Consider the following 11,688-nt stretch of genomic DNA (forward strand, 5'->3'; position numbering starts at 1 on the left):
GCGCGGGGGCGAATGGACCACCTCGTCGAGCGTGACGGCCGCCCTCGTTTCTTTTATTAGATATAAAATAAGAGTCGTGACGTTGCATTCACACAGAACTGGTTTAGCTTAACCTAATGATATAACAGATATATCTGTGTCGGGTAGCGGCGCAGAGGGCGTAAGGCGATTGACAGCCGGCGCATTCGCGTATACTTTGATCTTGATTTCCAGGATGCGTTCGCCACTCCAAAATTAGAATACGTTCATCTATTTCTGTGTAACAGTCCACGCGCCGACGGTCTGCTGACTCTACCTTCCTTCGTTTTTCGTCTTAATATCCGCTCTCCAGCGATGCTTAATGAGTTAAGGATGCTTAAACGTCTACGCGCATGCGTCATTTTAAGATGACGGTCGAGAAGAGAAGCAAGTGACATAATATTTTTGGTCAGCGTAAACGGTTAGATCACCTACACCAACTCGAAGTCGAACCTGTATAAAATGCGGAGCGAAACTCCTGAGCTAGGCATAGTCGGCTCACCGAGAAATACGCGTCGCTTTTGGAATGAAATTCTTGCTCGTTCTCCTTTCAATCTGCCTGATCTGTTCGGCTCGGCCTACTAGCCCTAGTGCAAACAACACCAATATGACTGATTATCTTGACGTGGTATATTCTGACGAACTGCCGCCAACAGGCCCGCGTTCTAATATACATACATTTGCAGCTCTGTAATCCGCAAAACGGAGGTAATCAGAAGGACGAGCACCTGCCTTTCGCCGTTGTCAATTACAACTTGGACATCGTTTCGTTTTCCTCGCCTGAACCCGTAGACGTGTTTCTAACGGCTAGCGATGACGGTAAAATTACCACCTGGTACACATTTCCCCAGCGAGAGCGCTTAGGTGTCGACGCAAGCGGAACTCTGGCATTGGAGTCTGAGGTCATACACCAGCGATTTCGTACTCTGCCTTTCATCGTGACGCGTTCTTGTTTTAGAATATCGCCACCACTTTTAGACTTCTAAGTCCGCGCGACAGCCGCTTCTACCCTTACAAATTTCTTTGCGCTACTCGCAGTCAAAATGATTTTCAAAGTCATTTTATTGTGTCTATGAATAGTTCCGCTACGTCAATGGGATTTCAGGTTGAACACTGCAATAATAGTACTAGCCTCCACGCTGAGGTGGAACAGTATCTCCACACACAGCTCCAGTATAGCAATCATCTGTATTTGGCTCGAGAAAAGTGCAAGTCAGTCAGGGCCAGGTGTCCTGCTCCGGCGGAAGCCGCGCCTACTGCGCTGATGACAACGGATATGTGATTGCAAGTTAGGAACGGTAGAATTTTTTCACTTTTTTTGTAGCGTAGTGAATATTCGCATGCATTTCAAAATTTAACAAGAGCATTTATTAAAACGTAGCTTCAAAGCATTAATTGCAGCGTCTCTCTTTGTTCTACAATCATTTCTTATTCAGATGCTTTTTACAGTGTGTTGTGAACTGAGTCTTTGGTCTCATTCAAAATGTGAGTATGATGCCTATTTGAATGTTAATTACTTAATTCTATAGTTACCGGTCGCTACGGTACACCTTACGCACGCAGCCCCCAAAAAGCCTATAAATTAATTATTTAAATAACGAGCGTACATTTTAGTCGTCTCTACTTCGCTGCTGGCCCTGCCATGCATGGCGTTGGGCACTTTTTCATGCGCACTATGGCCAAACAAACCATATGGTTATACGCATCGCTTGCGTTCTCGACCCCTGAACCTAGTTAGCTAGAATTGCCGTATGCAGTCCTTTATGTGGATCAAGTGTCAACTAAGCGCTGCGCTTCAGTCCTGTTTTATCTTTCATCAATTGTTTCACCCTGTACCGAACTCCCGGATGTGGAACTTCCAACTTACGCCAGTGTTTCACATGAAGTGCGGTAGTTTTTCCATTGCCCAGTGAACCCATCTTGCTACAAAAATTGTTACGAACGGAATTCGGTCTTCATGGCGGTGATTTAGAGACGAGAATTGCCCTATTCCGCGAACCGTCTCGCCAACCAATCTCAAGCCTCTGGTTGATTGTCTACGAGCACTGTCCGGACTTCAGAAGCTCTTCGATGCAGGTAAGCAGGCAAGTAAATATGCACGGAGGGAGGGGGGCCTCCTTTAAATTTTTTGGACGAGTTTCAGTCCCGTGCAGAAAATAGACCCCGTCCTGCATCTCTGAAAATAGCTCCTGTAGCCAGCCCAATAGGCCTACCGTAGCACCGTATTTTAGTAACAGTGTAATTGATCTGAAAGTCCTTGGGGGCAAAAAGCTTTTAGGTGTGTACACACAGCAGTCTAGGATTCCTAGGTATTCTTCCCAACTTATTTCGCCTTCGTGAGCATAAGGAACTACTAGGTCGCTAAACGTGTTCCCCCCACGTCTTCCTTTTCGCGGGCAGTGACTGATGTGCGAGGGAATATTGGAGGACTGACGCAATATTGGAGGACTGACGCTTGCGTTGGTCTTGCGTGGGCGTTTCCGTCAGTGCGGACTTACGGAAGGCCACAACATCGATCGTGATGCTCCCTCTTCGTTTCTTTCATTATATGTAAAAGTTCACTTGTGAATTAATTAAGTATCTCCCCTCCATGCGCCTAACAAATGTAAAATCGAGTAATTATTGATCTAGCATACATATTTGAGATGGAATCGACGGTAGCGGCGCGGATTCTCGCGTCTACTTCATTTCCAGGATGCGTTCGGTGCTCCAAAATTAGAAATAGGTCCGATCCACTTCTGTGTAACGGTCCACCCGCAGACTGACCCTCCCTCCTAACATCCGCTCTCCAGCGATGAGTAATGGGCTAACAATGCTTACACGTCCACGCGCATGCGGCAATTACAAGATGACTGTCCGCTGCGGCGAAAAAAGTGAGAATGAGATCAGATATACGGTCACGCGTCCGATTGTCGCGCGGTCGAGCCCTAAGCGCTTAGATCACCTACGCCAACTCGAAGTCGAGCCTGTATAAAACGCGGTGCGAAACTTCTCGGCTAGACATATTGAGTTCACTCCACCACGCGAGTTCGCCTTTTGAGATGAAGTTTGTGCTCGTTCTTCTTGCCATCTGGCTGACGTGTTCGGCTGAGGGCTGTCCAAACGTATCTAAGCATTGGTCTAAGGAGGACCTCCAGCTGGTATTTGAACAAACTGTCGCGTGCAGGCAGATTCGCGTTCTTAAATTAACCGAGTATTTACAGCTTTGCAATAAGACGATTGTTGCACTTGAAGACGACATGAAAAATCCCATTGCCTTTGTCAAACCCAAATTATATCAAGTCGATCTCTTTTCGTTTTCCTCGCCTGGACACTCGCCTGTAGACGCGTTTCTCACCGACGGCAACCACATAAACAAAGCTTTCGTCTTGTACACATTTCCCGGGAAACTGCGCTTAGGTGTCGCCTCCAATGGAACTTTGAGAGTGGATTCTGACTCTAAGGTCGTACTATCCGTTTCAAACTCTTCCACCCCGTGACGTTTTTATTTTAGAATGACACCACTTTTAGACTTATACGGCCGTGCGACAGGCGTCACTACCCTTACGAAGTTTTCTGCGCTTCTAGGAGCGACGGACGTCATTATATTGTGTCGTTGAATAGTTTCGTCGCGAAGGGATTTCGTGTTAAAAATTGTGAGAGCTCCGCGCAGGCACGGGTTGACAAGCACCCGGACTTGGACGATTACCTTCACCATCACATGCAGTACAGAGAAAATCTGTATTTGACTCGGGGAAGGTGCTGTTCTGATTAAGACAAAACCGCAAAAGTTAGAGTTAGGAAAAATGGAATTTCTGTATTTTTTGTTTTTGGAGCGTAATGAATATTTGCCGTTTATGGCAAATGATGCGTTAACATTTATCGAGAGCATTAAAAATAAAAAAATATTTTATGGATTATTGCTGTTCCGAAATTCAAAAATCACTAAAGCTGCAAAAAAACAAGCAATCAAACCAATTCTAATTCGCTACAGGAGGCAGTTGGTTAGCATAGGTATCCGTTAAAACTGAAACAGTAAAAGCTTGCGATCCAGGCCAAGGTGTGTGCACTCACGCGCCCAGTTAAATTAGAAACATAAAAAGAAATTGCTAGTACCCAGAGGCGCAGTTGCTACATCCCGACAGATTTTAAAAAGGAAGGTGCACATCTACACAGCCGCACAATGGGAATTCGCGCACGCGTAAATTCCTACTTGAACACGTGAACCACGCACTTCGATTCTCGACTTTCTTCGCGCTCAGCAAGCAAGCATCTCGGAGAAGTCCACAAGAACGAGCTCCTGCCGAGCGGAGAGGCTCTCAACACGGAAGAAAAGCCAACAGGTAAGCGTCAAACGTTCGCAATCTCCGCCTCCGGCTCCCTCGATCCCTCGCACGTACTGACGACAGCGTTTTTCGCGATCTTTCGCCTACCGCGCGACACACAACGCCTCGCGAAAACAAATGGCGCCTTCAAAAGTCCTGCAACACTTTCTTTCGCCATGATCCATCGACGAGCCCCTGCCCAGCCCCTGCATGCATCCACTCGCTGGCGAGCAATCTCGAGCCGTACGCACTCGCGGGTCCTTGCGTGCCATTCGCGTTCGCATTTTCCAGGATACCTCGCCATTCGCGTTCTCTTTTCACCGCTGGGACCCCCTTTCTCCCGGCCCTTTGATCGTTTCCTAATTTTTATACCTTTGCGCTTTCTAGATGGCTTCGCGTGTTCTCGCAGCGGTGAAGAAGCGCACATCGAAGCCGCACTGGCAAATTGACCTCACCTTTAGAAACGGCGCGGTCTGCCTAGAGGAGTAGCGCAGATGAAGATCAATGAATTTTTTCAGGTCTTCCTTTGGGGCCCCCCGTGGAGTAGGCATGCACTTAGGGGGCGGGACTCTCTGTCGCGCACACGTCGCGGATTGCCTGAGGTGCAACTGCTCACGCTCCTGAGCATAGACCGATTTCCAAACGAATCTAAACACTAGGCTTGTTTCCAACTGTGTAATCGAGGGCGGGTTGGGGTTCAGGAGTGAGAGCTGTTGTCATGGCAGTGCATGAGGCTTCATTTGTGTGTGTGGCAAGGAGGGTAGCGGGGACGACACGCATTCGTTACGTAGAGATGATTCGTACTCTGTTTGCATCACAGGCCGACTATGTTAGTGTGCACGGGTCCTTTCCCTTTGCATTAGGGTATAGGGCGGCTGTCAGTAGGTAGGGCAGTTAGAGGTTTAGTAGGTTTGTAGCTCCTTTTCCCTGAACGTGCTTAGCTGACAGCCGCCACCCCCGGTTAGACCTTTTCAATGGATAATTCAGGTAATTTAGGATTTAATAGATGCATATTTTAGGTCAATGGATTGCGAGGTAATCTAGGCTGATTAGTATATAGGTATTTTTTGTAGGTCAATGGATGTTGAGGTAATTTAGGTTTATTGGTATACAGTACTAGGTTTGATTATACTGTATTTTGGATTGTGAGGTAATCTAGGGTGATTAGTGTATAGGAAATATTCTAGGTCAATGGGTGTTGAGGTAAATTAGGTTTAGTATACTATGGGATTCATTATAGGTCAACGGACTGTTGATCGTTAGAACGTAGTCAATATTACGTGTTTTTAGGTCCTACTAAAGTGAGATATTGAATAATGCAAGAATTCAAGGTAAAGGTAAGCACGTGCATTGTGAGTTACTATAGATTGATCTGTACGTGCTGTAGTTTCTCTTCTGCAGTGTCAATAAAACGACGAGCTTTTGGCTAAGAAAAGTGGAAGGTCAGCGTTTGTATATCTTTTCTCCTCTCTTTTCAGGGTGAGTACAGTACTAACGCTGAACGCCAGACGATTCCGATGGCTTCTGACGAAGACGAGAGATTAATTGTCTAATGTGTTGTCGTGTAAGGTGCGCTCTTCCGCGCGCTGTTCAGTACGCCATTGCCCGTCCACCGCACACACACAAAAAAAATGCTGCATCACGCTGCAGTTACGCAGGCGTCTACTAGGCAGCAGGCGTGGTCACTTTACTCATCGGTACTGTAAGTTCGCCTTCGATTAGGAGACCGACCGCGGTCCACCACCCTGGGAGGATACAGGACGTCGTTGTGACATCTAAATGTTCCTTAGCATCCGACGGCATCCCAAATCCGCACTTGAGTCATAGTTTCAATCCCAAGCGACTGATCCGCGTGCTTGAGATTAGAGATGATGTCTTATGACGTACCGTTGATCTTCTCCATCGGACGTAGCATAAAACTCGAATCTTCATGGGCGAAACATGCATTGCTCTATAGAAACGACCATATTACTCCAAAGCAAGGGATTTGTTTCTCATTGTGGCTCTCAGAGTGCCGATTCTTGCTTCTCTGTGGTAGGTCATCGAGTTACCGCAAGCGGATGTACTAATTAATGACAACCTATTCTCGTCATCCGGCCCTACTTTGGTCGCGTTTACGTTGTTGACACTGAGTTGATGGCAGGACGCGTTCGTAACGGACTTCGCGCCCAATTGCCTGTAATTCTCATACTACAGTATCTCTAACCCTTCCGTTGAGTCACAGTGACTCAACGATTAGACACGTCTTTTGCATCGATGATGGTCCACCCTTTATGATATCATTCGCAACTGACCCCTTTGTATTTCCGTCTACGGTTGTATAAGAGCAGTTCACTCGCAGGAGACAGTAGTATATTTTCCACATCATCAAGTCGAGATGTTTTTTCAGTTGCTCTTTCCCCTTCTTCTCGTCGCTTCGACATTTCCCCGCGAATCGTCTGGCACCTGCTATGGTTATACGCATCGCATGCATTCGTACGATGTGACGCTCGACCCCGATCGATTTGAGGCCGGTGTAGCCGAACTCAAGTGTTGCCACACGCGATCGATTATGAATCTGGCGCGGTGGAGAATTTTAGGAGTTAGCGGTCGGAGCGATCAGCTTCCGCTCTGTTCCAAAGTCGGCGAAGTTTATTTCGCCTGTTGGAAGTATTTTTCGCGTTTGTCTGTTCGTCTCTTTGTCAATGTGACCAAACTGAGGGAAATTGGAGAAGCGACGTTTCTTTGTGGAACGGAGCCCATGTCAGACAGCGAGTTCACTCTCACGACGAAAGTTCGTTTGCTAACTCCTGGTATACATGCAGTAAATACTGACCAATGTAATGCACTCACTTGATTCTTTGTGGACACCGCTAGAAATTCCGACTCCAACTTCCGGTGTTTCTCCTTCGCCTACTACAGCCTTTACAGAGGAAGAGATGAACCCTAAGCTACCGGGTAATGAGGCACAGAAATACATAATTTATTTATACACGCAAATCCTTTCGTTTACTTTTATGAAGATGCACTTGGAGCAAGTTGCGACGTGAGTTTAGGTGATCGTTACTCGAACGGTGTCGACGTCGAGGAAAGTGTCGAACGATTTGGTCAGTGCGAAGAAAGAAAGATTGTTACCTGCTTTGGAAATGCCTCTTCCCTTCGTTGGACTATCGGAAGAAAAAATCGTTCTCGTCCCGTTGCAGAATGTTCCATTGCCGAATGTATTGAATCGTGTTGGAAGGTCTCTGCAAATGAAGACGGCGTCGAACTTCATTTGAGTAGAGAAAGAGATTCGAACAAAGCAGCGTTTCATTGTGAAATGGCAGGTCAGAATTTGTGCTCTTTCAAAGCGGTTTGGGTCTAGTAAGTAAGATATGAAACGCCGACAGCTCGTTTTTTTGGTTTAGTCTAATTTCTGTCTCCTTTTTTATTCATTCATTTATTCATTTATGTTTTGGGTGGAAGTTCCGCTTGCAGTCCAAGACAACGACATCCGCCCCTACACAGAGTCGAGTGACGTCAAACCCGGATGCGGAACTAAAAAACTAACACCTGAAAAAAACTAACACCTGATCGACGCGCGTTTCAAGCGAATCGCGACCGTTCTGACATCGCCAATTCACTCGTTGAACCAGGAGAATGCCTGAAATGCATTCTACCTCTCAATTGCGGTGATTAAGAGCCGAGAATCGCTCAATTGGAGCTTCCGTACGTAAGCTTCGTTATACCATTCCCACCCTCTGTTTGGTTGTCTGCGAGCGCTTTCGGAACAGTTAAAGCTCTTCTATATGCAAGTAAACGTGCACGGGGGCCCCCTTTGCACTTGGAAGAGCTGACCTGATATCTAATAACCAAACGAGTTATGGTCTAAGCATCCTTCAGGGGAATGCCCACATAGGAGCACCGTTGGCGTCAAACTCCCAAACGTCACCATGACCGTGACCGAGTGTTGGCTAACTTATCGCAATTACAGTAACTAATAATAACAAAGGCCCTAATAATAGAAACGCCCATGGAGGAGCCTTTGCTTTTACCACACCCTCGTTTGATTTTTCATTTTCAGCCATATAGGATTGATACAGTAGTGGCAAATGGCTAGAGTTGTTCTATGCAACTCGCTCTACAATTTTCCTTTCTGACACTGTACCATTGGTCAGCAGACTAATGCGCAGAGGCGATGGGTAAGTTGTTGCATGGCGCTTGCGCCAGCTAGCGGATCTTAGCCGCCTTTCTTGCTTTTACTGCCTGTAATCTCGTAGATGTATAGTGAGTCCATAATATATATTAGACCTACCTCCATGCATGCACTCACGTGCGGCAATATAAGAGCGATGCAAGGAACAGAGGCAATCAACAGCCGACGTTCGCGTTCACTTGATTTCCAGCATGCAGGATGTGTTCGCTCCAAGATTAGAATATAGGTTGTTTACTTCATTTCTGCATGTGTAACGGCGCAAGGGAGTTTTCCTGACCACACAGCATTACTATATATAGGCACGAGTGGTCTGTTTGAACATCGAACTGCATTTCTCAACTGAAGTGACGTCATCATAATCACGGGCTTTCGCTTAGATCATCTCGAAAAACTCGAATTTGAGCCGGGTATAAAATGCGGGAAAAGCTGCTGAGTCGAACAAGTTGTCTTCTAATTAAGTTGAGATGAAGTCTTTGCTTGTTCTCCTTGCAATCTGGCACATGTGTTCGGCTCGACAAGGCGCCAACCGCGCTAATATGTCCGATGAAGATTATGACATGGTATATATTCTTACCAACTGCCGAAACGGGCCCGTGTTCTTATATGCGAATTTTCAGCTTTGTCGTCCACGTGCACAATGCCGAAACATCGCTTATCATAAGGACGTGCAAACGCCTTTGGCCTTCATTAAACTTAACTTCGATCTCTTTTCGTTTTCGTCGCCCGAACACCCACCCACAGACGTGTTTCTAACAAATGCGTCTAGCAATGTTGATACGTCTTTCTCCTGGTACACATTTCCCCAGCGAAAGCGCATCGGTGTCGACGCGAACGGAACTCTGGAAGTTGATTCAGAGGTCACATACTATAAGCCCCAACTATGTGCCTTCCATCACAACATACCGTTTTCTTTAGAATGGCACCACTTTTAAGATTCTGCGGCCGTGCGATCACCGGTACTACCCTTACGTTGTTCTCTGCGCTAGTCGCAATCAGAGTCATTTTATTGTCCGGATAATTGGTTCCGGTACGGTGGGATTTCCAGTTATGAATTGTGAGACAAAGAACCTTCGAGACTTTTGGAGAAACGCCGTGGTGAAACATTACCTTCACCATCAAGTGCAGTATAGCACTCATCTGTATTTGGCTCGAGAAAAATGCATCCCGGTTAGGACTGGACGGTGCTCGCGCGCCGACTTTGGCCGTGCTCAATCTAAGATTTAATCGCAGAGGAACGAATATAATTGCGATTTTAACACGATATGGGCCATTTTCGTTTCTTAGCGTAGTGAGTATTTGGAGTTTATGGCATGTTTTTCACGCATGAAAATTTATCAAGACAATCGAGCTTTGTTCTACTTTCAGATGCCCAAAGTCGCCTATTGATCGAATTCTCTAGTTATAAGTAACTGTAGTTAGGAAGCGACGCACCTCTGCGTACGTAAGCCAAAGTGGAGCGTAGATGCTCGTCATCCTATCCTTATGTATGACCAATATGCATTACTTCCATTCTTTCACAAAATAATGCGGCAATTAACTTGATGTCTCTTTTCTGTCTGCAGCTTTTTGGCACGGGCACAAACGCAAGGTTCTCCGCATCGTGGAACGTCGTGACCCAACTCCCGGATGCGGAACTACAATAGATGACGGAACTAGACAGTACGAGACGGACTCGAGACGCGTTTCAAGCGAATTGCGCCACCTCCAATGCAATCGTTTGCGGTAGAAGAATGTCTCGAATCGAACGTCTGTCTCGATTTCAGTGATTTGGAGCCGAGACTCGCTCTGGCGCTCTCGCTAGAAAATTTCAAGCCTCTGACCGAGCCCTTTCCGAGCTTTAGAAGCTTTCGATGCAGGTAAACGCTTACTGGGTTCCCTTTACACACTTGGACGAGCTTCCCGCGAATGGCTATATAGATCTTCGATCGTCCCACCCTATCTGATAGGGGCCACTGATAGGTTTCCCTAGGGGCCACACACTTCCTCCCCAGCGAAAGGTCAAATCCTCGGACCGGAGGAAGGGCCCAGCCCCCGGACCGGACTACCAATAGCAAGGTCTTGTGCTTTCATTAATTAATCGTGAGGCAATGTAACTGAAACACCTAAGAGCCGCACTGAGAGGGGCCTTCTTTAGAGCGGTGAAACGGTTGCAGCTAGAGCGTGCTATTTACGAAGAAACAGCCTATGATTTGAAGGAGCTTTTCTTCACGCGTTCCAATTCCAATCATTTGCCATATGTACCGTATTTCACCTTTTCATATTTCCAGGCGCATAGCATTCCTAGGTGCCTTCTTTCTGTGACCGATTTTCTCTCTCTCTGAGCATTAGCAGCAAATGACTGTTCTTTCACGACTTCCTCGTCATCTGCATGGGGTAGTACGTAAGTGACTTGTAAGCAGAGAAAGAGGGCGAAAAACTGCCAACACAGTGCGATTAAGAATCAGGCTGCATTTAACCTCGTATGCATACTTTTTCTCCGATTTACTCGCTAAATTTAGTTAATTAAAATTACTCGCGCCGATCTTTGAAAGCAGACGCAATTGATCGTTTTGAGCGCTTTATTTCATAAATTCGAAGGGGTTTAATTAATTAAAAGGGCAGCAGCTGTCGTAAGCGACAAGGAACTTCTGCAAATGCAAGTACTTGATCAGTTAGCGCTTTGACGTGACGATGGCAGCGAAGTCTGCAGTGGAAACGCAGAAACAAGCTTCTCTTCGCAGTCACTCGAGCCGACGACAAATGATCAGCGAACAAAAACAAATAGACAAGGAATCAGCCTGTTTCAAAATTGTTATTGCTAATAATACGAACTATCAAAAAAGGAAAAACAGTCTGAGTTAGGGGTGGAGTTTCATATTAGAGCAAAAAGCGAGGTCGAATCTGGAAGCAGGAGCGTGGGTTAATTAGAGACATCGTTCAGATAACCTGCTACCTCCGGACCTCACTTACTTACTGATGATTGGTGTGCGCTTTTACACGTCGATTCCTACAGGGTACTTTAATTGCGGGTGGCGACCTCAGCAAGGTGTTGGAAGACGAGCCTGTAACAGCGTCAGTTCTGCATTTGGCCTCTCCGTCTTTGCATAGAGCAAATCTAAGTCTAATTCTGACAGCGTAGCCTAAGTAGAAAAGAAGAAGGAGCCCCCTTCCTCCAGATTATGTAACATGACGTCATCGCTCGGGCGTGGTCGG

The 11,688-nt window shown here is 46.4% G+C and overlaps 3 long non-coding RNA genes across 5 annotated transcripts; all 3 read left to right on the forward strand.

The window, feature by feature from the left end:
- Positions 1 to 1,872: 1,872 nt before the first annotated feature.
- LOC136194226 (uncharacterized) lies at positions 1,873 to 3,915 on the forward strand. The gene is made up of 2 exons (XR_010671551.1): positions 1,873 to 3,461; positions 3,512 to 3,915. It is a non-coding gene; the product is annotated as an uncharacterized lncRNA (long non-coding RNA).
- A 303-nt stretch (positions 3,916 to 4,218) lies between these two features.
- LOC136194225 (uncharacterized) lies at positions 4,219 to 7,765 on the forward strand. Of its 3 annotated transcripts, XR_010671550.1 has the most exons (6): positions 4,219 to 4,340; positions 4,710 to 5,659; positions 5,710 to 5,764; positions 5,812 to 7,114; positions 7,179 to 7,259; positions 7,325 to 7,765. It is a non-coding gene; the product is annotated as an uncharacterized lncRNA (long non-coding RNA). The 3 variants fall into 3 exon arrangements; XR_010671548.1 differs by having other exon boundaries at positions 5,710 to 7,114; XR_010671549.1 differs by having other exon boundaries at positions 4,710 to 5,653; positions 5,710 to 7,114.
- A 2,400-nt stretch (positions 7,766 to 10,165) lies between these two features.
- Positions 10,166 to 11,064, forward strand: LOC136193696 (uncharacterized). The gene is made up of 3 exons (XR_010671419.1): positions 10,166 to 10,352; positions 10,466 to 10,575; positions 10,631 to 11,064. It is a non-coding gene; the product is annotated as an uncharacterized lncRNA (long non-coding RNA).
- The last annotated feature ends 624 nt before the right edge of the window (positions 11,065 to 11,688 follow it).

The sequence above is a fragment of the Oscarella lobularis genome, chromosome 12, assembly GCF_947507565.1.
Source record: "Oscarella lobularis chromosome 12, ooOscLobu1.1, whole genome shotgun sequence".
NCBI lineage: Eukaryota > Metazoa > Porifera > Homoscleromorpha > Homosclerophorida > Oscarellidae > Oscarella > Oscarella lobularis.